This window comes from Triticum aestivum, chromosome 4A (assembly GCF_018294505.1).
Source record: "Triticum aestivum cultivar Chinese Spring chromosome 4A, IWGSC CS RefSeq v2.1, whole genome shotgun sequence".
Classification (NCBI taxonomy): domain Eukaryota; kingdom Viridiplantae; phylum Streptophyta; class Magnoliopsida; order Poales; family Poaceae; genus Triticum; species Triticum aestivum.
This window is the reverse complement of record NC_057803.1, coordinates 207,005,270-207,031,314: the sequence shown is the minus strand read 5'-3', so window position 1 is coordinate 207,031,314 and position 26,045 is coordinate 207,005,270. Positions and strand designations below refer to the sequence as shown.

Genomic DNA, 26,045 nt, shown 5'->3' with positions numbered 1-26,045 from the left:
ATCACCATGATCTGGCGTGTGCATAGGAATTTTTTTTAAATTACTGCGTTCCCCAACACATAGTAACCCCAGGGTATTTGATACCGGTTCAGTTGCTATGATTAGTAACTTGAAATAGGAGTTACAAAATGAACATAGACTGGTTAAGGGCGAGGTGACGATGTGTGTTGGAAGTAATTCCGAGGTTGATAAGATCACCATCGCACACTCCCTTTACCTTCGAGATTAGTGTTGAACCTAAAATAAATGTTATTTGGTGTTTGCGTTGAGCATAATATGATTGGATCATGTTTATTGCAATACGGTTATTCATTTAAGTCAAAGAATAATTGTTATTCTGTTTACATGAATAAAACCTTCTGTGGTCGTACACCCAAGGTGAATGGTTTATTGAATCTCGATCGTAGTAATACACATATTCATAATATTGATGCCAAAAGATGTAAAGTTGATAATGATAGTGCAACATACTAGTGGCATTGTCGTTTAGGTCATATTGGTTTAAAGCGCATGAAGAAACTCCATGTGGATGGACTTTTGGAATCACTTGATTATGAATCATTTGATGCTTGTGAACCATGCCTCATGGGCAAGATGATTAAGACTCCATTCTCTAGAACAATGGTGCGAACCACTGACTTATTGGAAATAATGCATACTGATGTATGCGATCTGATGAGTGTTGAGGCTCATGGCGGGTATCGTTATTTTCTGACCTTCACAGATGATTTGAGCAGATATGAGTATATCTACTTAATGAAACACAAGTATGAAACGTTTGAAAAGTTCAAAGAATTTCAGAGTGAAGTGGAGAATCATTGTAAGAAGAAAATAAAGTTTCTACGATCTGATCACGGAGACGAAATATTTGAGTTGCGAGTTTGGCCTTCAGTTGAAACAATGTCGAATAATTTCACAACTCACGCCGCCTGGAACACCACAGCGTAATGGTGTGTCCGAACGTCGTAACCGTACTTTATTAGATATGGTGCGATTTATGATGTCTCTTACCGATTTACCACTATCGTTTTGGGGTTATACATTAGAGACAACTACATTCACGTTAAATAGGGCACCATCTAATTTCATTGAAACAACACCATATGAACTATGGTTTACCAAGAAATCTAAGCTCTCGTTTCTTAAAGTTTGGGCTTGCGATGCTTATGTAAAAAAGTTCCAGCCTGATAAGCTCAAACCCAAATCAGAGAAGTGTGTCTTCATAGGATACCCAAAATAAACTGTTGGGTACACCTTCTATCACAGATCTGAAGGCAAGATCTTTGTTGCTAAGAGTGGATCCTTTCTAGAGAAGGAGTTTCTCTCAAAAGAAGTGAGTGGGAGGAAAGTAGAACTTGATGAGGTAATTGTACCTTCTCTCGAATTGGAAAGTAGCTCATCAATGAAATCAGTTCCAGTGATGCCTACGCCAATTAGTGAGGAAGTTAATGATAATGATCATGAAACTTCAGATAAAGTTACTACCGAACCTCGTAGGTCAACCAGAGTACGTTCCGCACCAGAGTGGAACGATAATCCTGTTCTGGAAGTCATGTTACTAGACCATGACGAACCTACGAACTATGAGGAAGCGATGATGAGCCCAGATTCCGTGAAATGGCTTAAGGCCATGAAATCTGAGATGGGATCCATGTATGAGAACAAAGTATGGAATTTGATTGACTTTCCCGATGATAGGTGAGCCATTCAAAATAAATGGATCTTCAAGAGGAAGATGAACGATGATAGTAGTGTTACTATCTACAAAGCTCGAATTGTTGCAAAAGTTTTTCGACAAGTTCAAGGTGTTGACTACGATGAGATTTTCTCACTCGTATTGATGCTTAAAAGTCTGTCCGAATCATGTCAGCAGTTGCCGCATTTTATGAAATCTGGCAAATGGATATCAAAACTACATTCCTAAATGGATTTATTAAAAAAAGGAGTTGTATATGATGCAACTAGAAGGTTTTGTCAATCCTAAAGGTGTTAACAAAGTGTGCAAGCTCCAGCGATCCATCTATGGACTAGTGCAAGCATCTCAGAGTTGGAATATACGCTTTGATGAGTTGATAAAAGCATATAGTTTTATACAGACTTGCGGCGAAGCCTATATTTACAAGAAAGTGAGTGGCAGCACTACAACCTTTCTGATAAGTATATGTGAATGACATATTGTTGACCGGAAATGATGTAGAATTTTCTGGAAAGCATAAAGGAGAATTTGAAAGGAGTTTTTCAAAGAAAAAAATACATGTAAAGCTACTTACATATTGGGCATCAAGATCTATAAAGATAGATCAAGACGCTTGATAAGACTTTCGATGAGTACATACCTTGATAAGATTTTGAAGGAGTTCAAAATGGATCAGTCAAAGAAGGAGTTCTTGCCTGAGTTGTAAGGTGTGAAATTGAGTAAAGACTCAAAACCCGGCCACGGCAGAAAATAGAAACAGAATGAAAAGTCATTCCATATGCCTCAGTCATAGGTTCTATAAAGTATGCTATGCTGTGTACCAGACCTATTGTATACCTTAGCATGATTTTGGCAAGGGAGTACAATAGTGATCTAGGAGTAGATCACTGGACAGCGGTCAAAATTATCCTTAGAGGACTAAGGAAATATTTCTCGGTTATGGAGGTGATAAAAGAGTTCGTCGTAAAGAGTTACATTGATGCAAGCTCTTTACACCGATCTAGATGACTCTAAGTCTCGATCTAGATACATATTGAAAGTTGGAGCAATTAGCTAGAGTAGCTCCGTGCAGAGTATTGTAGACATAGAAATTTGCAAAATACATATGGATCTGAATGTTGCAGACCCGTAGACTAAACTTCTCTCACAAGTAAAACATGATCACTCTTTGGGTGTTAATCACATAGCGATGTGAACTAGATTATTGACTCTAGTAAACCCTTTGGGTATTAGTCACAAGAAGATGTGAACTAATCACATAAAGATGTGAACTATTGGTGTGAAATCACAAGACGATGTGAACTAGATTATTGACTCTAGTGCAAGTGGGAGACTGAAGGAAATATGCCCTAGAGGCAATAATAAAGTTGTTATTTATATTTCCTCATATCATGATAAATGTTTGTTATTCATGCTAGAATTGTATTAACCGAAAACTTAGTACATGTGTGAATACATAGACAAACAGAGTGTCCCTAGTATGCCTCTACTTGACTAGCTCGGTAATCAAAGATGGTTAATTTTCCTAGCCATGGACATGTGTTGTCATTTGATGAACGGGATCACATCATTAGAGAATGATGTGATGGACAAGACCCATCCGCTAGCTTAGCATTATGATCATTTAGTTTATTGCTATTGCTTTCTTCATGACTTATAGATGTTCCTATGACTATGATAGTATGCAACTCCCGAATACCGGAGGAACACTTAGTGTGCTATCAAACATCACAACGTAACTGGGTGATTATAAAGATGCTCTATAGATGTCTTCGATGGTGTTTGTTGAGTTGGCATAGATCGATATTAGGATTTGTCACTCCGATTGTCGGAGAGGTATCTCTGGGCCCTCTCGGTAATGCACATCACTATGAGCCTTGCAAGCAATGTGACTAATGAGTTAGTTATGGGATGATGCATTACGGAACGAGTAAAGAGACTTGCCGGTGACGAGATTGAACTAGGTATGATGTACCAACGATCGAATCTCGGGCAAGTAACATACCGATGACAAAGGGGTATGTTGTTGTGCGGTTTAACTGATAAAGATCTTCGTAGAATATGTATGAACCAATATGAGTATCCAGATTCCGCTATTGGTTATTGACCGGAGATGTGCCTCGGTCATGTCTACATAGTTCTCGAACCCGTAGGGTCCGCACGCTTAACGTTCGATGACGATATGTATTATGAGTTATGTGATTTGATGTACCGAAGGGTGTTCGGAGTTCCAGATGAGATCACGGACATGACGAAGAGTCTCGAAATGGTCAAGACGTAAAGATTCATATACTAGAAGGCTATATTCGGACATCGGAAAGGTTTCGAGTGATTCGAGTATTTTTTGGAGAACCGGGGAGTTATGGGAATTCACCGGGGGAAGTATTGGGCCTTACTAGACTTTAGTGGAAAGGAGAGAAGGGCCACAAGGGGAGGCAGAGCACCCCCCATGGGCTGGTCCGAATTGGACTAGGAGCCCCCCCCCTCTCTTTCCTTCTCCCTCTCCCTCTCCTTCCTTCTTCTCCTACTTGGACTAGGAAAGGGGGAAACCTACTCCTACTAGGAGTAGGAATCCCCCCTTTGGGCGCGCCCCTTGAGGCTGGCCCTCCACCTCCTCCCCTCCTTTTTATACGGGGGAGGTGGGCACCCCATAGACACACAAGTTGATTTCTTAGCCGTGTGCGGTGCCCCCCTCCACAAATTTCCACCTCGGTCATATTGTCGTAGTGCTTAGGCGAAGCCCTGCATCGGTAACTTCATCATCACCGTCAACACGTCGTCGTGCTGAACGAACTCTCCCTTGGCCTCAGCTGGATCTAGAGTTCGAGGGACGTCACTGAGCTGAACGTGTGCAGATTGCGGAGGTGCCGTGCGTTCGGTATTTGATCGGTTGGATTGCGAAGACGTTCGACTACATCAACCGCGTTACTCAATGCTTCCGCTTTCGGTCTACGAGGGTACGTAAACACACTCTCCCCTCTTGTTTCTATGCATCTCCTAGATAGATCTTGCATGATCGTAGGATTTTTTTTGAAATACTGCGTTCCCCAACACCAGTTGCCGCGAGTTACGTTAATATTGCATGGATCTAATGTCGAAGGTCATCATGGTTTGCCGGTCCACTACAACAGAGATCATTTCCGACACGATGCTAGTTCCATCAATGTGAGTTTCGAGGATTTACATATCTTCTTCAACTTCAACGAGCTCGATGCCACTCTTGTTAGATGCCTGATTTTGTAAATACTTAACAAACTCTGATCAACTTCTCCATACAAGGTTGTAGATGATAAACAACTAACTGCATTTTATTCCTCTCAGGGGATTGAACGCCCAGAGAAGAAAAATGGAGAGTGTGTATTTGATAGATCCTGAATTAGCAAATGGCACAACAATACATGGTAAGGACCTACGGGACTAGGCCGTTAACACGGTCGTCCATCTCTTCGAAAACATGTCCCATGCAGAATCATTTCTCTGGCCATATCATAAATGGTAAGTCAAGTAAACAATCATGCATACACTGATTGTCTTTCAGATTTTGACATAATTCGTAAGTTCATGTCTTTCTTAATATGTAGCAATCACTGGATATTGGTATTCATTGTTCCAAACAAGAACATAGTTTACTACATCGATTCTCTTAGAGAGTCAACAAACGCTCAGGATCTGACGCATCTTTAGCAATTTATGGATAGGTATTGAATTCTGTGATGTTGAAATTAATTTGCATTCATATCTGGTTCAATAATTGATGTTGTCAAAATTCATCTTCATTTGCAGTGTGCTCGCATTGTGGAAAACTAAACCAGGGAACCTGTTCAAGAGAGAACTACCTCTGCAGCACGAGATCGTTTCTCCGGCAACACACCGAAATCCGTTATTTTCAGAAAATTTATCCAACAGTCTGCAAATACCTTTTCTTACGCTAGTCAAATGTTCAAGCTTCTAAATAAACCTCTTTCTATTTTGTCCAAAGAGAAAATAATACATCTAACACTGATTAGGTTGTTCCTAACACGATAAATACATGACTAATTCTGTAAAAAAATCAGTGTCCTCAGCAAGAAGCACGAACCAACCTTTGTGGATACTATGTTTGTAGACACATGATCTCCATTTACAAATATGTTGATAGTTGTGACGATCCTCGTGAATTAGTACCAGTAAGTCTATCTTAATTAATATCTTCTACTCCACTCATATGGCACATTCTGATCTTCAAAATATTGCAGCTCATCTCAAAACCGAGGACCCCTGAACCGCTCCCAGTTGGTGAATTGCTGATGGTTCGGAGATTTATCAGCAACTTCTCCCTAAATCACTACATCAATCCCACTGGTGATAATGAAGATTTCAGCATGCCTTCTCCTGCAACATTGAGTAAGAGTTGGCCGCTAAACATATATATATACGCTTGATGAGGTCTTCGTATTCATACACTATGATTAATTATGTAATGCATATATATGTGTGTGTGTGTGGACAAATCATTGGAATTTAGCTACCATATGTTCAATTGCAATTGTTGCGAAATCTGATGAATGTTCTTCCTGTGGAGATTATTTGTTCAATTGAATACTGTGGCGAATTTGCTTTTTGCGTGCCGATTCAAAATGGGATATTTGTGTTTATTTGTTCAATTAAATATTGTGGCAAATTTGCTTTTTGCGTGCCGATTCAAAATGGGATATTTTTGTTTATTTGTTCAATTGAATATTATGGCGAATTTGCTTTTTGCATGCCGATTCAAAATGGGATATTTTTGTTTTAACCTCGCAATTGCTCCGCACATGGTTCAACTAAATGAGTGTGTGCGATCCACATCGGAAAGCATACGTCAATCATAGCGGAACTGTCGGTGATACACAGCAGATCACAAACGATTTGCAGCGCTACTACATGTGCGTAGGGTCTTCGGAACCATTTGTGATATTGCATTATTGCACACGAGAACTCGGAGTAAACCATGCCCAATGTAAAATACAATCCCAGTCGTAATTTTTTCAGGAAACGTGTGGGATCCCAAATGAAAAGCACACGTCACTCTTGCGGAAACCGTCGGTGATACCCAACAAATCACAAACGGTCTGCAACACTTGTATGTGTGCGAAGGGGCTCCTGAACCGTTTGTGATAAAACATTATTGCAGACAGTAATTGTTGGGAAACGTGTGCGATGGAGTCTTGCATGGCAGACGGGTTACGTTGAAAACTCATGTGCGATGGGGCATAAATTGCACACAGTTCATATGTTGGCCGTGTGCCTTACATACTGTTTCCCAAACTGTTCATTACGACAGACCGTATGGTTTCACTGTGTCATTAGAAACGTTTAATCACTGATACCACACGTGCGAAAGAATTTAGTGTGTGCTGCATCACACATGATTACATTTTGGAAGGCCTCCGGATCATTGCTCCATATCTCCGACGGTTTTTGGGTCATGTGGGAAGGACACCCTATCGCCCACACTCACTTGGCGATGGTCCCAAATGTCATCGTGGAAAGATGTTAAAAACCATTTGCATAGCACCGACGCGTACCAGTGTGTGTTGAATGGGTGCCAACTTTCAAATTTGACAAGGTAGGTAAGGAGATTCGAAAATCTATCTTAAAATAGTTATGCACACATATGGCGCACAACTGCCAAGCGTATACTTTTCATGTGCAACACTAAACAACAGAGGTGCCAGCTGGTACCAACATATGGTGCAACTGAAAAGAAAATGTACAAAAAATAGGTACCTCAGCAGCTTCTGTAGAGGTTGGGCCACCCCCATCAGAGGACTTGTTTTTTTCCTTTTGTTCTGGCTCGCTTTGCAGCACGGGATGCAGTAGCATCCTCCACCTACAAAAACAATGATGCCTCATGTTAAAAAATCATGAAAAAGAGAAAACAAAAAATAAATATTGAATTTCTTTTACATATACTCAAAATTGTACATTGTGTATTCAAAATTTATAGAAATAAAAAAGAAATTGTTAAAGTCTCCGCTAAAAACGTACCCCTACTTCCTCACCATCATCGGGGGCAACACGAGTACGAACACCCCACTCAGCAGCCCTTTTCCCGTTCCACCGTGTATCCTTTGATACAATCCTCTGGATGGGTCGAAAGAACAAAAACCAAAAAACAAAAACAATAGCGGAAAAAAGAGAAGAAAATAGCACATATATTCAGTCATACTGGCTCCCTCTGAGCTTAAGAAAACAACCTCTTCCCCACTTCCACTGGCATCTCCCTCTTCAACCATTGTCACTTCAAAAAAATAGGTCCCAAAAAAATCATTCTAATTGCACGCACAAAAAATTGTAGTTAAACACTAACAAAAACTTGATAAACAATGCATAAAAAACCAGAACCCCTCCACTAGGACATGAAAATTCGTGCAGCAACCGGACCCTGGTTTTGCCATCTGGACCCTGGTTCTGCCAACTGAGATATGGTAATGCCAAGTGAAAAATGCAAGAACACATATCCCAGCTGTGTGCAACTATTGAACCTAGATCTGCCAGCTTGGAACTGGTCCAATGGCAAGTACAAAACCCACAGAACAAAGATACGCGAATGCGTGCAACTATTGTACCTATAAATGCTAAACTGGTGGTTGGGCTAATAGCAATTTCAAAATCCACAGCTGCCCCCAAAAAATGTGTGCAACAGATGCACCTGGAACTGCCAATTGGTATCTAGACAAATGTCAAGTAAAAAATGCACAAACACATATCTCAAATGGTGTGTAAACAATGTCAAGTAAAAACATGGCCAGGTTCCACACACACATGTGTAGTTGCATAAAAAAGAACAAAAAACATACTACTCACTTTACCCAAAACACACATGAGACAAACCACATAACATTCCCTGTGCAACTGCTACCTGCAAACAACTCATTGTGCGAGTGGGCAATGGAAACATTCCTTGTGCAACTATTATTTGTGCAACTGCCAACTGCAAACAACTCGTTGTGCGAGTGGGCAATGGAAACATTCCCTGTGCAACTATTATTTGTACAACTGCCAACTGCAAACAACTCGTTGTGCAAGTGGGCAATGAAAACATTCCCTACGCAACTACTATTTATGCAACTGCCAACTGCAAACAACTCGTTGTGCAACTAGGCAATGAAAACATTCCATGTGCAACTAGTATTTGTGCAACTGCCAACTACAAACAACTCGTTGTGCAACCGAGCATGAAATTAATGCAATAAACAGACAAAAAACAAAGGGATTCAATGACCATGGTGAAATATCTACCAACTAAAATGCAACAATACCTAGGGTTTCGATCACTTATGCAAAAGACACACTGGATTTGCTGTCGCGGCCTCCCCCGCTACAGGCACGGCGAGTGCGTCTAGCGGGCGCGGCCTCCCCCGCTACAGGAGCGACGAGAGCGTTGCGGTCGTGGACTCTGCGGCTATGGGCGCGGCGACATCACAACAGCGCGCGGCACGGCGGGAGCACTACGAGCACGGCCTCCCTCGCTATGGGCACGACGAGAGTGCTACGGGCGTGGCCTCTCCTGCTACGAGCGCAGCGTGAGCACTACGGGCGCGACGAGAGCACTACGACAGCGGCCTCCCTCTGTACGGGTGCGGCGAGAACGGTACGGATGCGGGGAGAATGAGCGGATGAGCGGCGAGCGTACCTGAGCCAGCGACGAGCAACGGGTGCCTCCCCTGCTACGCATCCGCCTCCTGCGCACCTTTCAACGGCAGATTCGGCGACGAGCCCGACAAATCGGGAGGGGAGGGGAGAGGGGAATGGAATGAGGCGAGCGATGACGGGTCCTGAAGGGGGAGGAAGTGGCATGAAATTCGAAAGTGCCCACTGCCCCCACTACTTGTCTACGCTCACTAACGGGTATGCCTACACAGCAAATGACAGGGCGGGCCCACAGGGGGGTGCATGCCGCGCGCCTCGGCACAATCGGGCTAGGTGTGTGGGATAAACGAGCAGGGGAGAAACCGACCATGTAACACCTGACGGGTGCGGCCGTGCGATCGCATGCGATCGCACGGTTCGTGGCCGGCCGCTCGAGACGAGACGCGAGCGCACACGCACTAGTATGTGTTTACGAACAAAATTTTTGGTGGTTAGAATCCTAAACATGAATAGTGAAAATAGGTTTGGTATACATCCCGTATCCAAACAACCTCTTAGGCATCATTTGGTTGCAAAGTGAAAATATCCCAGGATAGTAATCCCACGAGGGGGACTTTCCATGGCCATGGGAAATCCTCTCCCACCACCGGGGGAGATCCCCACGTGAGTTTGGAGACAAGGGGGGGGGGATCACGTGGAAGTGCCAAATTTCTTAGCAAAGAAATATACTATTGGAAAACCATGACAACTAATTCCCTTTTTTACAGAAGCATCATAGCAGTACGGAAGTAAGTAAATTTCTAATTTTCATAGAAAACTCAGGAATGACATAACAATGAAGAATAATTCAGTAATTTCAAGGATAAACCAGGAAATATGAAACATGCATAATTAGGAAAAAAACACTTCAGTCCACATCACACACGCTGACCATAAATAACACAAGATCGGGGATAAATTTTGGTGTGCTAATCATGGTTTTACATGTTTTTGGAGAAAAGACATCAGTCGAGTCCGAGATGAGGCTCGAACCTAGCCTGACTTTTTGAATTAACAAAGCCATCAACTGCCAGGATTACAAGCATATGCCCTCAGGCAAAAGAAAGAACAACACGGCGGTAAGATACATAATCGATGGACAACACCAAACTACTCACACGCTACGGAAACTGAAGATAACCAAATGAGAACGAAGCCGAAGATGCCGAGGACCTCAGAATGCTGCACCAGGAACAATATCACACTGGCTCGGAGGAGAGAAGTGCCGACATCAGCTGGGCATATGATGTCGCCATGCATCTACGAGCCCCGGCACGACACATCCGGTACGCCATCTTTGAAGAAGGCCACTACCTCCTCGCCTGGATCGAAGGCGCCGCATTGTCGCAAGATGGGATGGATGCTGTCGAAAGATGGCCTCGTAGAGAGGGTCAGCGCATCCCCAACGAGATGCTGGAGGCTCTCCTTGAGCAGAACATCGTCGTTGCACACATTCAACACCGAAGGGGGAAGTTTCACATTAGGACAAGAGGGCCACACCACCGCCGCCACCCACCACCCGCAAGCACCACCCGACCACAAGGCTCACAAAGCGGCGCCTTCAAGAAGGGAACGACACCGAAAGCACCGCCGCCGCCCAACAAAGTTGGGGCTTTCGCCCGGGAGACCTAGGGGCAGGGGAAGTGAGGGGATCGATCCATACCGATGCCTCCAAGGAGGGGAAACGACACATTTAGTTCCATTAAAAAGATGTACATATGTGACTGATCAATGCCAAAATGTGTTTTCACTGGAATAACCACTCTACTGAAACTTCCACCATCAACTTCTTTGAACATTTTCATTGGTTAGCTTTAGGAAACCTGCAAATCAAAACAGAACAATATAGTTACTATATAATACTCCCTTCGTCCCAAAATTATTGTTTTAAATTTGTCTAGATACGGATGTATCTAATACTAAAACGTTACTTGGTGCATCTGTATTTGGACAAATCTAAGACAAGAATTTTGGGACAGAGGGAGTATGCCATTTTAAACTATATATAAGCACACATGCATGGTTGTCAATGAAATAGATGCAAACATAATAAGCCAGACTGATTTATGTTCTTATAAATAAAATATTGTTCCCTCTGATTCCTAGACGACCACGGCATGGATGCCATCATTTGGCAAGAAAAGAATGTTACACTGAAACCAGCTTGAAAATAGTCCTCGAAGCTTCTCAATTGTATAAACATTATTCCAATTGTACAATATTCAAAATAATATACACTGTATGTCAGTTTCCTAGGAGTGGCAACATTAAGATCAATACCCAGATGCATTTATCTAATCAGCACAAGATACATATATACATCATTAGCCCACATGTGCATAGATGACTATCTAATTAGCACACAAACGGATGCATATTTCCAACAAAACTTACAGTACGGTGTTAGCATGCATGTGCATATAAGAATCCAACTACATTTTCAGCTAGCTATACCAAGTAACAATCGAGCAACTGACATACCACATCACTTAAATTAACAAAAAAACAATCTTTTCATGGATGAAACAAGAATTAGCCTACCAAAAGTATGAATGAAGAATATATTGCTAGATGGAAAAATAGCCAACAAAGCTTATGAGTTTGTGTTCATAGTCTCTCCCAAGAAAGAGAATGGATGCCAACAAAGCTGTAGAACATGCATTAACAAGAAAACGCAAGATAACCCTCCAAAAAAACTGCCATGAGCCCGTGAGCATGAACTCATTTGAAGGTGTTACTTTCTGTAGCTTCCCTACTATATTGTCTGCCAACAAAGGGCTATTTCCTAACAGTACATTAGTAAGTGATAATTTAACAACACTACATCAATAATAATATCAATTGGCTTTGCTGCAATCACATCAAAATGAACCCAGCTCTTTCTTTTTTATAGGAAGAAAAAGTCCAATCAAGAGCAATGTTTTGCGACGTTTTGCCTTCTCTCAACTCCAGTTAGTTACTCTTCGGTCTTCGCTGAAGCATCCAAATGCTAGAATACTCACAATAGGACCAAGCCTCAGAGCACAAACAAAGCATGAGGACTTCTACAAGAGCATCTGCTCTTTCGGGCAACCAAAACCACTCATCTCCATCAAGACACAAAATTAGATGATCTAATAAGTCTTTTACATTCTTTTTTTCGAGAGTATGCAAATTGCTTACCTTAGCTTTATAGAAGAGAGAAAATAATATACAAGAGTGTTCTGTGTACAACCCACAGTCACAAGCCGACCCAGGCCACGCAAAACTCCAACTCCACACACTACGTTAACTCCTCACAAAATGGTTTCAACTCCACACCCTCCCGCTATCGCCCAAGTGCGAAACTCATCTAGAATCTTATTTACAAGATCTGTAACCGACATTGGTGTGTCCACCGAGCGGAAAACACGATCATTCCTTTGCTTCCATAAGTGCCAACACACTAGCATCACCAAACTATCAAAAGCTTTATAACCGCTGATCTACAATTTTCAGAGTTGGCGTCATACATCACGCAAGCAAAAGAGCAAAAATCTGTTTATATAATTTTGCCATATACAGTACAAGATGAGAATTGAAAATAATAATACAATAATTGATTGCGCTATCGCTAACTGCTTGCATTAATCACGGCAGCGTCTAACTTTTTTTTGAGACAATCACGGCAGAGTCTAACCACACACCATTCACAAAAAAGAGTCTAAGTACGCTAGGGCCTATGAGACTTAGTAGAGGCCGGTAGGCATCTCATGGGCCTTTTCTTTTTCCTGTTTTTATACTTGAGACAAGGAGGGCCCAGTACGTGGCTTCTCATGGACCTTTTCTTTTCTTCATATTGCTTGAGATTAGGGGGGGGGGGGGGGGGGCTAGTACGTGCAACTAATGCGTAGTTTCCTCGATCGTTGGGGGGGAGGGGGGGGGGGGCAGGCCCCTGCTCGCCCCCCCCCCCCCCTGTCTCCGCCACTGGTCATGGCCTTGCCCGCGAGCTTCGCCTCCATGCAGCCCACCCTCACGAGGGGCAGCAAAGTCGCCGCGCCTCCGTTCAGCACCAACAGCAGGGGCACCATGGGCAGCAGCTCCTGCCGCTCATCCACGACCAACATGGCGATCGTTGTGTTCTTGACGTTGCCGGTTGTTGGCGACCAGCAAGGCAGCGGGGCTGCGTTGATGTTGATCCCCATTACCTGCAATAGGAAGACGGCCACCGAACATCCTTCGCATAGTTGCAACTATACTCTCCCCAATCATGTCACCAAGTGATGCGCGAGTTTTTGGGAGATCATCTTTCAGATGTTGATGTCCATGTACACTCGAGTTGGATCCTGTCATGTTAACTCTTGGAAACAAGTGGACAAAAGAAAAATATATGTGGAAAACACTCAGCTCACCTTCTTGCTTACCCAAATTCTAATGATTCCTTGGCGGCTATGCGGAAGTAGCAAATCAGGAGTGGACAAGCGAATGAAAGGAAGGAAGCTGACGGTTTCTAGGTGGATCTGGGTGGGGTAAAAAGGGGGGGCTAGTGCTGAGATCCAATCGATGCAAACCAAATGAATAAGAAAATTTGTAGATCCTTGCACCACGTTTGAGCTGCAACACTTGCCACTACAACTTCTGAAATTTCTCAGCCAAATGAAAATGATTGCACACTTGCTCAACACTTTCTCTTCTCTTTTTTTTTTTGCTTTTTTCACTCTCTTTTTTTTCACTTTTTCTCTCTCTTTTTGCAGCACAAAAGATCCAACAAGACTCAAAGAAAACAGCAACAACTTTGGATAGAACTTGGTGCAAACACAAAGATGAAAGCAAACAACTAGATCCCAGCAAACAAAGGCTTGGATTTTTTGTGGCTTTTTGGCTTTGGACTCTAGGACGGGGAAAACCAAACTAAAGAGGATAGACCTAGCAACAAAGATACAGATCTTACCGTGCAAACCTTGCTCTGAATACCAGATGATGCGACCCCGTCTTCGAAGAAGAGGGAGTACAAGGGGAGGTCCTATCTTCACGGCGTAGGATCGATAAATGGATGAGGATAACTAGCTGCAAGCAGACGGAAAATGGAAAATAAGAGATCATGACCCAACGAGGAGGATGCTCACCAAAGCTTACAATCCGAACATTCGCCGATCCACAACCCGCAATACTACCCCCACAACCATGCTCAAGTCATGGAGCACGGAATAGGTGCAATCCGCAAGGGAAACCATGAACTCTAACCCACACAACACGATCTAGTCGTGGAGCACGAATTAGGAGCAATTTATCAAGGAATCACGAGAATAAGGGTAACAAGAGCTCTCCAATCTCAAGAGGAGTCTCCGTCTTTGGTCTTTGATAGAAATGGCAAAAGTCCCCAACAAAGGGATGAGCTAGCCTATTTATAATCGGGACAACCCCCCAGGATAGGTGTGAAAGAGAACTAGCTTCTATAACCATCTTAGGTGTGAAAGTGAACCAACTTTGTTTGACTAAATGGCTTCAAGACTTAATGAGGTAGCTTCTGGAAAACTCTCGTTGGAGGTGGTTGGCAGTTCCCGACCAAACGTTGTTCATTGGGGTCAAACAATGTTTCCTTCAGCAGAAAACTTGAGTCCTAGAAATCTTTCGCAAGTTGGGATATCCAAACTCGTGCAAAACATTGTTTCGTCAAAATCGGAACAATGTTTCTTTAGCACACGACTCATTCTTCATGGATTCCTAACTTTGTTTCCTCGCCATAAAACATTGTTTTGCACGGACTGAAATGTGTTTGGCCTTCTTCGATATCGCACCTGAGTTCAACCAACAACAAAGGAAGTGAAGGCACAACCATGTTTTGAAGGTCAAATGATAGACTTAAGTTAGCGTTCACCTGATAATGTATTTGCATTGCGCGACTTCTTGTGATTGGACCGTTGATGGTTGGTGGTGTGGTATCCATGGTTGGGATGTCCTCATCATCCTCCCTCTCTTGAAAAGGAGTCGTCCTCGACTCTAAGGATTGAACCGTTTTCATGTCCTTATCACCCATCCATCTATCTTTCCAAAACAACACCTTATTTCCGTCCCCAAGTTTCCAATGAACCAGACTGTCAAAAGCCGCATGTACTTGTGGATCCTTGGCCATTGGGAGCCCATGCCATGGCCGGCTTGAATCAGTACGCCTAAGCCACTCCCAACGCAATCTTAAGGCCAGACCTTGACAGTTTAAGTCTAGCAGCCCAAGTCCACCTAGCTCCTTAGGCCTGCACACTCTTTGCCGGGCCACTAGGCACTTCCCTCCGTGGATCGCTTCTGATCCTTCCCAAAAAATGCTCTGTAGCGCTTGTTCACTTGCTCGATTGCCCATTTGGGAGCGTCCGCTATAATAAGATGGTGAGTGGGGCGCGCCATCACCACATCATGCACAAGCACCAGTCGTCCTGCTCTAGTGATAAGCCCCTTCTGCCATCCTGGCATGAAGTTAAGCACACTGTCCACTACTGGTTGCCACTCCGAGCGCGTCAATTGCCATATTGAGAGTTGTAGCCCCAAGTACTTGCAGGGAAAGGACTCCATGCTCCACGACATTGCACCCTAAACCAGCTCCTTGTCGCCATCCTCATCTCTGATCATGATAGCCATGGATTTTCTATAGTTGATGTGTAGTCCCGATGCATTCCCAAAAATGTGGAGTGCTTCCTTGACAAACCTAAAATCCGAAACGGTGGGCCTGACGAATAGGGCGACATCGTCCGCATAGATAGGAAGCCGTTGCATGGGAATACAGCCCGGCATTCTACTCAACACGCCACACTCCTGGGCTCTTGTGATGAGGGATGTGAGGACATCCATGGCAATGACAAACAGTAGCGGCGAGACCGGGTCTCCCTGCCGTAGCCCTTGAGCGTGTGAGAATTTTTGCCCCGCATGTCCATTAACCACCACTCGAGAAGAGGCCGTCGAGAGTAAGGTTGCTATCCAGGACAGCCATGTATCCGAAAACCCCTTGGCACGTAGAACCTCAAATAGGAAAGGCCAAGACAAAGTGTCAAACGCTCGTGAGATATCCAACTTTAGCATGACTCCTTTCGCTCTCCGGCGATGGAGGGATCGAGCCACCTGTCTGACGAGCATAAAATTGTCATGAAGATTCCTCCCCTTGATGAACGCCGATTGATTGGCTTGGACAAGCTCATTCATGCGTGGGCACAATCTGTTTGCAAGAAGCTTGGAGCCGATCTTGGGCAAGCTATGAACCAGGCTAATGGGTCGAAAGTCCCCCACACGACACACGCTAGCCTTTTTGGGAACTAGGTGTTGGGGCGCACCCGTGGCGCGCCTCTTGAGGGGGAGTTAGGCGGTGCCTGGTTGTGTTCGCCCCTTTAACGCTCTTCTCTATTCTAATTAGCGTTTGGGATGAATGCTTTAATTAAGAAACTTAGCAGCCGAAATAGAAAATATATACTCTACAAAGAAAGCCCATTATGGATTTGAACATGAAACATGTGACTGACAATGGTGCACTTAACATAAGCAACAACATAGGTTTAGCGTCTTGAAAAGCATGTGATAAGAGGGCCCAAAAGTAAACCATAGGTTATCACAGTATATAGCATAATTAAGAGTGCTTAGTGGTACATTATATTAGATTATATTGACACAGGGGCGGCAACGTCTTCGATGGTGCATCCAGAGGCAGTGCATGGTGACAACAAAGCGGCACTTTAAAGTGATCCTGAAATGAAATACACAAAAGTCTCCTTCGCGAATGTTGGCGCAGCAGCGAAACTCAAACCAGTTGGTGGTTATAGTGGCCCTCTTATCAGTTCCTAGCATGATGCGACATTCAGCGAGCAGATTGCCATCTGCAAGTCTGACCATGAGTGTATATCATTGTTTGAATCAATGTAGTCCAATAGGTTCTCTTCAGTATAGTTAAACTGAAAATACTGGTAGAAGAAAGCAAGTTATTTACATGGACAGAAATTGTTGTGTGATATGGAAGATAAGAGCGTGTTCTATGGATATTAATGATATTAATGGTGATAGCAAAGTACTGTTATTGAGTACATGTCTTGAGGACCCAAATTTATGAATGCTAAAGTAAAATGGCTGATGAAAGAGCAAAGAGAAGTCAATATTTCTGGTGTCTAGTTGATGATTTGAGTATGTACAGTCTACTTTTGTAAGATGACTAAACTGCTGACTGTTAAATAGTATGAACAGAACAGAAATTTTTATATGTTAAGCATGGATAGAACAATAGTATATATAAGAAACTCTGTATGCAACTTCCGTTTGTATCATCACAAACTTACAGCTGTAAATGTAATTAAAATGCATAAGAAAACAGCATTGTATATTCTGTACAATGGCTGGTGAAGCTCATGAAAAGATTCTCCTCTTTATCATGTGCATTTGTTCGTATCACATGGATGAAAAATATGAGATGGAAAAGACATCAACCTACAATAAACCTCTTCCAGATTTAGTACCAACTTAAATACAAGAATGAAGAGCTGGTCTAAAAGAGAGTGCCAATTCTAAGTTCGTGGAGAATACATGCATACCCAGTGTACATTGGAGCAACCATTATATATCAATCATGCAAAAAATGCAATCACATACACACACGTTTATTTTCATCAGACAACACAGTGATCCCATCTAATCAACGATACTTGTTGAGAGAAACCAAGCATGTGAGTGACTTAGTAGCAGGGACAAATAACAGAGAAGGGAACGACCTGGAGACAAGCAATGTAGATGCTCTGGCGCATGATGTCGATGAGCCCGCCATCGTAGTCGACGACGGAGCAGCGGTCAATCCAGATGTCGAAGGATCCGCGATTGTTATGGATGCCGTCGATGTCGTGGCTGCAGCCAGCCTCGAACTGGACTGAAATAATCCAGAATTAGTACCAACGACATTTGGCAGCAATAAAATACTAATGCATCTAATTATGATGCCATATGTGGCAAGTAAACAAACCCAAAGCAAGAAGCGTGTTATCATCGGTAGTACGGTTAGTCTCCTCCAGCATCTTAACAATGGAAAGGCAGGCAACAATGGAAAGATGCTCCAGATGTGCTCAACTAATAACCAAAGTAAATATGGCCAATAATATAACCTCTCCCTTTTGGTTTTGCCTTGCATCATGCCAAGATAAGAACATCAAAAGGATGTAACTTTTCTAGCCTAGTCCTTGGTGCAGGACTGACGATAGGTAGAAAGCCTCGATTTGAACAACAAAGTATATATTGTACGGAAAAAGTATACCATTATATTTATATGGGAAAGAAGTTTCCGATGATACATTTTGTAGGCATATAACATATATTTTGTTGGTCAAGCCCATGACCAGGGTTCAGAAATGAGATTGATATGGGGCTTATAGAAGGGGAAAATGGAAATTATGGTCACCAGTTAGTATTGGGGTTTGATTTTTACTGGTGGTAGATAAGATCCACCATTAGTTTCCATGGAATTGGAGGGGCAGTAAATTGCTTTTGGAGATACGAGTGAAGGCAACACACCAGCAGAAGACAATGGAGGAACAAGAAAGCAGAAAACACCCGGTTCTGTTTACGTAAATGTTGCTACTTTGCTTTAGTCCAGCCAAGTAAAAAAGAGAGGCAGAGTGAAACTGGAAATGTTCTAAAAAAAGTGAAACTGGAAATGAAATAAAAGAGGTTCTCGTCCTGTAACGCAATGCAACAAAGCCCGGACACCATTGTCTTTCTGTTCATGCAGCCGTCCATCTGCATATAAACTGGCGAAGGAGATCGGGCGAGGCAGAGACCTGTTACCTTGCTGCGGGAGCCGTGGTAGTGGGTGAGGGTGTAGGCAAAGGTGTAGGAGACAACAAAGACGAAGGCGCTGAAGAGCACAACTGACCCACCGGACAGCACCCGAGAACGGGAACGAACAACAAAACTTAGCCAGTCCTTAAATTAACACAGGATAGTAAGTCTAAAATCTTCCAAAAAAAGGTAGCAATAACTGGACAAATGTGCACTTGTAACTCAGTTGAATCTAGACTAACTACTCTAGAGTTGAATCTAGACTAACTACTCTAGAGCTCCATGCTACAGCAACGGCTGCCTGTTGCAAAATTTAAGAGAGGCTATTGAGGTTACCTTTACGTAGGTGAAGATTTCCTTTGACAAGAACTTGCCTTTCTGATCTATGCCCACCACATTGATGTTACATCTTTAAGTTCTCGTGCAGCAGAGAAAGATCTTAACAAATAGAGCAAACCAAATCTGCTGAATCAAACAGGTAAGCTTCCTGTCTTCGGTTTACATGCTTTTTCCTAAGCTTCCATGTTTGAAAGGTAGCTAGCACTCTGTAATCATACATGAGTTATAACCATATCGGCATATGGCAATGGCAGGAGAAGATATTGTCAAATGTAAACTCTGAAAATTCTAAATTGACAACAGAAAAATAATGACATGAACATAAAAGGCATTCATCTCCTACAACTGAAGCGCGTACATCTAGCAAATTAAAGCACTCGTTCGTGTAATTAGTTTCAGATTAAGCTTTCGCACATTACCATGCATCTTTTAGAACGAAGAAATCATACATCACCAAAAAACTACAGAAAGGTTACCTAGGTGAAGATGGGAAGAAGGTGCTGCCGTCCCCTTGCTCTCCTTTGACCCATGTGACCGAAAGCCGCCGGCGCCCCCCTTCCTCCTCCGCCACCGCCATCCTCGCCACACGGCTTCAGCTCCCAAACCATCGGCACCGCCGTCCTCCCGATGCAGATGCAGGTTGCCGAACCACGACCAGAACGGCGCCAGCCCCCCCCCCCCCCTAGACAGGAAGGCTGTTGCAAGGTCTGATATTGGCGTAGGCTCACACCACACATCTAGCACACACGCACACCTCCAGTAGCACGAACACCACATGCACAACAACTAATCTGGGCATGTTCTAACAAGATGTTCTTCAGGAGGAAGATCTCAAAATACTTCTCGCCTCCTTTCAAAGAGCTCAATGTCATAAAGCAAACAAAGGCTCAAGAAAAGCTCCCAACCACATGACGAGAAACAACTTAGTTGCTTCGACAAATCAAAGCGATGGAGTCCTAATTCATATATTTTTTTTACAAAAAGTATAGTACAGAGCTATCAACTGAGCAATATAGATCGACTCAGACCTTAAAATCAAAAGTACAGATTAATGCTTATTATGGGTATGCATTAGTTGTGTTTTGTTATGCCGATAAGTATGTATGGTGTTCAAATAAAAACATTTTGTCTTGGACAACAACGAACTGACATAGATCAGATGTGTAACTAATATATTATCAAAAAGATACTAAACTTGTGTCGGCATATAATTTAGTAAATAGTTCCAATACAAATATGAAAATTGAGAAGCATAAATAGCCAGGTTCCCCAACCAATCAAGACGCTCTAGCAACTCATCATCAATGCCCTCAACATGAACAACACAAAGAACACCTACACTGCTGTCAAGGCTTTACGATGCATTCATGAACAAGCAGAAGCCACCCTCAACATGAACTACAGGACATTCACAGTTTCATACCTGCCTGAAAATAAAATATTTCTTTCCTTCAAGAAATTTAATCAAATTCTCCTTCTTAGTTGCCTTCATGAACAAGCAGAAGCCACCCTCAAACACGTCCTGCAGTTCATTCCAAATCAAATATGATTACTTAACATAAGAGAGAAGAGCCCAAGAAAAGAAAGAAAAGAAAATAACCTGCAAACTGAAACGTGGGTGGAGACAGAGGCGATATGAAGCAGACAACTCCTATCCTTATTATTGATGTTGTCGGAGGCCTACGGGATCATAAACGACTCTAAGACCTTGTTCGGTCGATGGCTCGATGCTCCCCGATGCAGTCTTCCACAACCCACCTTTGGTGCCACCGATCCAGCGATGCCTGATCCCGGCCGCGAAGCCGAGCCGTAGGAGCCATTGTACTCCACACTGCAATGGCAATTTTAAATATGTTCAATGGATATACAGACTGCTACAACCCACATGTATTACATTTTAGATGGAGTTTTAATATCTGTTTTTTCTTCACATTTTGTACGAATGCTGGACGTATCCAACTCCATTCTCTACAAATTAATATCTTTGCCTGCACCCTTTATTGAGAAATCAGATTATATAGTTGCTTAGAAAAATCATATGCATCGCTAATTTATTTTCAGATTCTATGCTAGGTGCACATATACAAATTCCTTTGTTTATCCTGTATGCTTCTCGATCCTAACAATGGCAAGTTATGTTTCTTTTTAGAAACAGTATTTTGAAGAAAAAAATTGAAACGTGAGAGCAAGATAACATAAAAACTTTGCTTCATGGAGAAATGTTTGAACAATAAATTCTTGGACAAAAGAGTAGAAGGATCATAAAGATTCATACTTGTATAACATCAGGGTTTTCACTTGTGCAAGCTTTGAACAGAGAAGGAAGATATGCGTCATAATACCTGAGAAGTGAGAACCAGATAACATAAAAACTATCCTTCATGGAGATAGGTTTAAAGAATAAATTCTTGGACAAAAGAGTGGGAGGAGCATGAAGATGTTACCTAGCTGTCGCTTCTCAAGAGTGTTCTGCAACATCACCAAAAACGCATAGGGTAACTCTTCTTTGTCCTGATGTCTTATCCTTGCCTTGATAGCTAATATTTAAAAAAAAAAAATACCGTGCGACAAACTAAAATCATATATGATATGAACTAAACTGAAAGTATCTCAAGCTGTATATTTTGACCAATCGGTTATGCCTTTGAAAATATATTTCAGAGCACGGCAATATAGAAGTAGCATCGCATGCAATTGCAGCATGATTATCCCAGTTGTCGAAAGTGTAAAACCTACTTGACAGATAAGCTGCAAAACAGCTAAGGATATGAACAACCAGCACAATTAACTGAATATTCTGAAAAGCTTCTTGAAGCATGCAAAGCAAGGCATGGCAAAGGTAAGAAATTCTACAATTAGTTTATCCAAGAAGCTGGGTATGAAAGGTTAAGCATAGCAAAACAAGGATCAAGAAGTTAAAACATATATATGCTGGAAGCATAGTTGAAGGACAATAACAAGCTGCACCTTTTGGATTAGCAAAACAGAGCGCCGGTACTTGTTCTTAGAAGGATAATACTACGAAACATATAGCAGTGTATTATGTGCACAGCAGCTGTAAAATCAGTCAATATCTTTTAAGTCAGGATAGTAAATCATAAGGAAATGCATTAGTTCTACCAAGATACCACCATTGTTGATTTTAGAACACGAATACACTCATAATACAGTCTATTAATTATATAAGAAGCTACATATATATCAGGAAATAAGCATAGATTTGCAGGGAGGAGAGCAAAAGACAGCACCTTAGTGCCATAGTGGAATTTTACAATTTCAAAATTGTACATGCCCTGTAATGCATTACCTTGAGACTGCTACTACTACGTATGCTCTGAACTGGCTCCACACGTGCACCCATATGCTATGCCGGTTATTCTTCTGAAGATCCTATACGCCATTAAATGTTCGTTAAACAACAACAGTTATGACAGATGCAACAATACCTGGTATTAGTAGAACGTAGACTGAATTGAAAAACTGCAAACCTATAAGCTACAAGTATAACTGGATGGCAAAACTGCAAACATGATCAGCAGCAAAACATTGACAATTCATTGTTTTCCATAATTATTCCCTAAAACTGAAGATTTTCCATGCATACCTTCAATCTTCATGAGTTTTGGACAAAATGCAAACACAAGTGGCTTGAAAGCCCACCAAAAAAACATAAGAACACCTGAACAGCAAGCCAGCAGAAATTAGAGATGCAAGAACAGCTGGTACTGACAGCAACATAGCAGTAGATGAAAAGAAAAAATCACCTTAATATCAGTAGCTTGACCGGAAGTCTCATTTATTCCATACTGCTATTTTGACCATGATAGCCAAAATAGCAGAGTAGACTGCCACGTCTTGATGAATATGCAAAATATGAAGAAGCCTATAAGATCGAACAAACACCTGCACACATAACAAAAACAAATGGTGATCACCGGTTTTGTTGGAAGAAAAGAAGATAGACTTGCAGAAGGCATTGGTTGATAATGATGCCGATTTTTATCAATTTGTGGAAAGAAAAGGGGTGTCGAGAAACAAATCTTAAATAATTTCACTACCATTGAGAAGAAAATGGAAATCAGATATGGCAGGAGTAAAAGTGGATTTTTTTTGCAGTGAGTATAAGTTGAAGTGTATATAAGTTGAAGTGTATAAGATGAAGATTCCTGCAGCTAATTTGCATGTAATGGCTCCACCTGAAATTAGGACCAAGAACCAAGAGGGAGCCCAGTTATAGTTCAGTTCAAAAGTATGTTGTTCCTGCTTCGCATCAAAGAAAGGTGCTGAGAAATCTCAGCCAGGAAAGTATTTTGGGTGCCCCCCATGTGCTTAATCCCCATCTTGGTTTCTGCTTCTCCTCTCACATTTACTTTGCTTCAACTAAATTATCTATTCTATCTAATTTCTGGTTGCTAGATAGATCAACTTCTCCTAGTTCATACACTTCTCCATAAAAAATCCCCAAATATTGCTGTTATTAGTGTGTGGTGAAATATCAGGGCCAATCAGCACACTTTGTGTCTTATCAGATATAGTACATCAGAATTAAAGTTCCAGTTTAGATATACTTACGAGATTTAAGTACAGGAAAGAAGACCAGAACCACAGCCACATAGCAGGAGCTCCAAGGCATTGTCCTGCACGGTGGATACATCTGAGTTCAGCTCCCTAATGGCCCTTGAGCTGATCAAGACATCCAAGGATATATTAGTGAGTTTCATTAGTAAATTAGCCCAGCCACTCTGCATTTCGGGATATCACTGTACACCTACTCATATAAAGAATAGTTACACCAGTCAACAATTAACCCACCAGAACAGGGTTAAATACTTGAATTAATCACATAATCAGAGATGATGTAAAAAAAATATAAACTTTTTTTTTTGAAAAAATGCTCTCAAAGGAGAGAATTAATCAGATAACCTTAAAGAAACTTAGTCCGACAATCCCGTTGAGCCAACAAACGCTCTCAAAGTATTCATCTCTAGGAAAAGAACAGAGGCCGCTGCCGCAGAGGCCGAGATCGTCGTTCGGGATGATGTGTTCGAGGCTGGGACAGAAGGAGATGGCATGCAGGCGAGGGCGGAGGGAGAGGAAGGGGACATGGGGAAGGCGGCGCACCTTTGGCACCGCGGGTGCACGATCTCCCTCGTCTTGCTGTCGTTGCAGACCAACTTGCCGCCGATGCAGCGCCTCCGACCACTTCATTGTCCCGTCACCACTAGGCCTGGCCACTGCCGCCACTCCCCGGTCCTATGTTAGATGGGCATGAAGACAGATTAGGAGTGGAGGGGAAGAAGGATAGAGAAGCTGGTGAATTACTCACCGGAGTCGCCCCTGGGCTGCAGATCTGGCGAAGAAACCAGCTGGCCGCCCATCCCGCTCGCCCCCTTGACTCCCATCCCGCTGCAGCTGCAAGGCCCCCGGAGAAAGAGGCGGAGGCGAGGAGGCGGCGGTTGCGTTGGCTTGTGGAACGAGAGGAGGTCGCGTGCGTGGGGGGAGAATACAAGACGCTTGGAACCTGATTTTTTTTTTGTCTCTATTTCTGCCCAATACGGGAGCGACTCGGGGCCAGTTCTTTTGGGCAATTCTCCGAGAATTGACCCCCTCCCCAGCTTCAGTCCCTCCCACCCAATCGCAACGCGTTTTTTTTTTCATCTCCTTGTGATGACGTGTATAGCGCGAGAAGGCCCCTTTGATGTGTACCTTATTGTTTCTAATAAGCGTGATCAAGGCTTGATTCAGTCATCCAAAATCGCGGCCATAGCCAAGAAATGGATGGTGGATGGCTGCCATCAGGTCTTCTTTGATGATATTCCACGCCTTCTGAAAGAAAAGACCAATAAAACCGCCCGGCCCTGGTGCGCGATCCGCCGGCATCTCTTTGATCGTGGCCCACACCTCATCCCCCGTGAACAACATGTCCCGATCAATCAAGTTGATAGGTTGTATCTCAAGGAAGTCCAGATCAATAGTGTTCTCCCACCCTCTTGCCGTTCCCAGTAAGTCTTTGTAGGTTTGGAAAGAGTTTCCTCCTTGCCGATCTGGTCCGTAATCAGATTTCCGTTGTGCATGATTGTCGGGATGAAGTTTTTCGTCTTCCTTCCAGCCACGAGGTGAAATAGCTTGGTACTCGCGTCGCCCTCCTGTAGCCATCTTATGCACGACCTCTGCCTAGCAATCGTACGCTCGAGCGAGGCCGGGCCCAGAGCTATGAGCTTAAGTGTTCAGCGCAACCACCTCTCCACTTCCATGAGAAAGCGTCTTTCCTACGCCACGTCAAGCTGGAAGATGATCCAGTTAGCCATCGTAATCTGCAGCTGGACGTTGGCGATCCTCTTTTGTCCCCAGGCAGTTAGGTACCGAGCAATTAGGTGCCTGCCGCCGTTGCCGGGTGGGACACGAGCTTCAAGGCGGAGAGGTGGTCCGGAGAAGGAGGAGGGTGACGGTCGCGGTTTGTCGTCGTCGCTGTCACTGAGGGCGGAGCGTGGATCCTAAGCACTGGGGGAGGGCTGCGAGGAGCATCGCTTCGTTCGCCGACGATGGAGGTCGGACGCGGAGGAGTTCGGAGGTCGGAGGCGGAGATGGATCTTGGTCGACGACGCCT

At 43.1% G+C, this 26,045-nt stretch overlaps 1 long non-coding RNA gene and 1 pseudogene across 29 annotated transcripts; both read right to left on the bottom strand.

The window, feature by feature from the left end:
* LOC123083781 (probable ATP-dependent helicase PF08_0048) overlaps positions 1-13,512 on the bottom strand; it is a 109,718-nt pseudogene extending 96,206 nt beyond the window's left edge.
* Positions 13,513-16,865: 3,353 nt separating this feature from the next.
* Positions 16,866-25,003, bottom strand: LOC123085834 (uncharacterized). 29 transcript variants are annotated; one of them, XR_006439967.1, is made up of 13 exons: positions 24,765-25,003; positions 24,560-24,691; positions 24,011-24,121; positions 23,203-23,341; positions 23,043-23,117; positions 21,883-22,828; positions 21,714-21,780; positions 21,039-21,269; positions 20,862-20,960; positions 19,436-20,133; positions 19,106-19,243; positions 18,043-18,194; positions 16,866-17,244 (listed from the first exon to the last, which is right to left on the bottom strand). It is a non-coding gene; the product is annotated as an uncharacterized lncRNA (long non-coding RNA). The 29 variants fall into 29 exon arrangements; XR_006439983.1 differs by having other exon boundaries at positions 19,099-19,644; positions 19,915-20,133; XR_006439988.1 differs by having other exon boundaries at positions 16,866-17,160; positions 19,099-19,644; positions 19,915-20,133.
* Between the last annotated feature and the right edge of the window lie 1,042 nt (positions 25,004-26,045).